We start from the raw sequence: 2,428 nt of genomic DNA, 5'->3' as shown, positions 1-2,428 counted from the left end.
TCCCTATATAGGGATGGCCGGTTTGCTCACTGGCTGAGCGTGGTGCTGACAACACCAAGTCAAGGGTTAAGATCCCCTTACCAGTCATCTTTAAAAAAAAAAAAAAAAGAGTAGATATTAACTAAAACTAAAAATAACATGGGAATCCTAGCAAAATAAATTTCAGTCTCACAAAACCTTGAAACAAGATAATCTGCATTATTTGTTTTTAGTTTTTTGTTGTTTTTTTAAAGATCATTGGTAAGGGGATCTTAACCCTTGACTTGGTGGTGTCAGCACCACGCTCAGCCAGTGAGCGAACCGGCCATCCCTATATAGGGAACTGAACCCCGTGGCCTTGGTGTTATCAGCACCACACTCTCCCAAGTGAGCCACGGGCTGGCCCTATAATCTGCATTATTTGAATGATGTTAAGTTAGCCAGACTTTCTTTTTTTGGGGAAACAACATTTGCTTGGAAACTTCAGTTGCTTTTAAAGTGCATATTTTTTTATGTAACATGCCATGGAAAAACAGATTCGATAACAGCTTTTGTGAGTATCAGCTCTATGGTAGCATTTGGATAACAGTGTTTACAAAGCCTGTTTCATGAATTGCCAAAGCGAAGACAACAGTCTATTTCTTTGGAGTTTTGAGTAGGTTTCTGGGCTTATAAAATTGAGAACCATAACCCTGGATAGGAAACAGGTTTGGGATCTGAAACAGGTTAAGTGCTTGTCTGTGACAATTAGATGCACATCCACTTTTGAAGATGTAAGAAAAGTTTGTGGTTACCTGTGGATTATTATTGACTTGATTTTATGTGATCTTATGAATCTCATAATGCTTTTTTAGTGTTAGAGTTAGTGCTGCAAGAATTCAGAAGTAAGAATTAATTCCTGTGTGGAAAATTGAATTCAGCAGTGCTTTTCATTTGCACTGAGTGATGTTTTTAGTCGCGAGGCCGAGAGCAGCTGAAAAAAATCCAACTGGGTTCTGTATGTGTTTACATCACATTGGTAAAGAAAACATTGAAAACCCAAAGCTGGAAGTCCATGCCAGTGGAAACAGACAGGCTGGCTGTGTGTGTTGTTACATTTCTCTCTCCATTTAGCAGTTTTGTCAAAATTCCACCATGATTACGTAGATGGCTACCTTTACTTTTGCATTCTTGTTAAATCTCAGTAAGGTGAGTGCTAGGTTCTGGTGTAATACTTGATTTCCTGTCAAGAGAACTGTTTTAATGAGATTTCAGCATAAATTTTAAGCTGATTTCCTTCATCTAAAGAATGTCAGGAGTTGGAAGTCTGGTTAGAACTCTCTGTTAGTGACAAGTAGTACTAATAATAGATGGTTATTGATCCTCTGTGTTATGTAAATCCTGGCACTTGATAGGTCATTGGGTCCTCACAGTAATCCTTTGAGATAGGTGTTATAATGCCCATTTTGCTGATGAGGAAAGCAAGGCTTGGAGGTGAAGTAACAGGTGCAGGGTCCCAATGGTGGCAAGTGGGAGGGTACGGCTGGGAATCAGGGCCCTTGTCCTGCAGTAGGGCATGCTGGAGCCTAGGCAGGCAGTGGTGGCACCAAACCCAGCCTTGACCACATCGGCAGAGAGGTCATGACTGCTGGCGGACACCAAGTTATTGCTGTTCTTTACACAGTCACCTGGAACCTGCTGTGCTAGTTTGGGGCCCATTCAGATTGAGGTTTGGGGCTAGATTCTTCAGACATTAAAAAAAACAAAAACGTCTTCCCATACTGGGGAAGCCAAGAAAGCACATGATCTGATGTCACTGGGAAAGTAATAATAACCCAACCCCTATCTCTGAGCAGTCTCTCCCAGAGGCAACAGGGACTGGGAACAGATAGCTGGGAATGGCCCAGAGCCCACACGAGCTGTGGGGAGCAGCGCAGGCAGCCCTGTGCCAGCAGATGGAAGATGGCCTGTTGACACCCCAGATCAGGAGCCCCTGCTTGCCAGGTATGGCTGCAGCCAGCTTCGAATAGTCCTGGTCATATGAGCCTAGGCTCAATGTCCACCTCCCATTGGTCTCCAGGCCCTTCCAGAGGAAACCAGACCTGCTGAGGCCAGCCCTGTCTCCTTGGGCGTAGGTCCAAGGAGTACAGGCTGCTGTGGAAAATCGGGGGCTGGAGGGCACACCCCTAAATGGACCCCTACCACCATATCCAAAAGCAACACTGCATTAAACACCTGGGAAAGCGGGGCCCCGTGGGTCACTCCAGCCAAGCTGGCAGCAGTCCTAGTAAGTGACTGCACCTCACTTAATGCAAAGACTTTCCATTTCTCCCAGTGTGGGATAGCAGGAATTTGACCCTGGAACAGCAAGGCAGATGAATTTTTCCCCATTAGAACGTTAATTCTTTTTTTTTTTTTTTGTCTTTTTTCCGTGTCCGGCAAAGGATCGCAACCCTCAGTGTTGCCCCCG

The sequence above is a fragment of the Galeopterus variegatus genome, unplaced genomic scaffold, assembly GCF_000696425.1.
Source record: "Galeopterus variegatus unplaced genomic scaffold, G_variegatus-3.0.2 Scaffold870, whole genome shotgun sequence".
Taxonomy (NCBI): domain Eukaryota; kingdom Metazoa; phylum Chordata; class Mammalia; order Dermoptera; family Cynocephalidae; genus Galeopterus; species Galeopterus variegatus.
The sequence above is the reverse complement of the archived record's forward strand: the minus strand, read 5'-3'. Positions refer to the sequence as shown.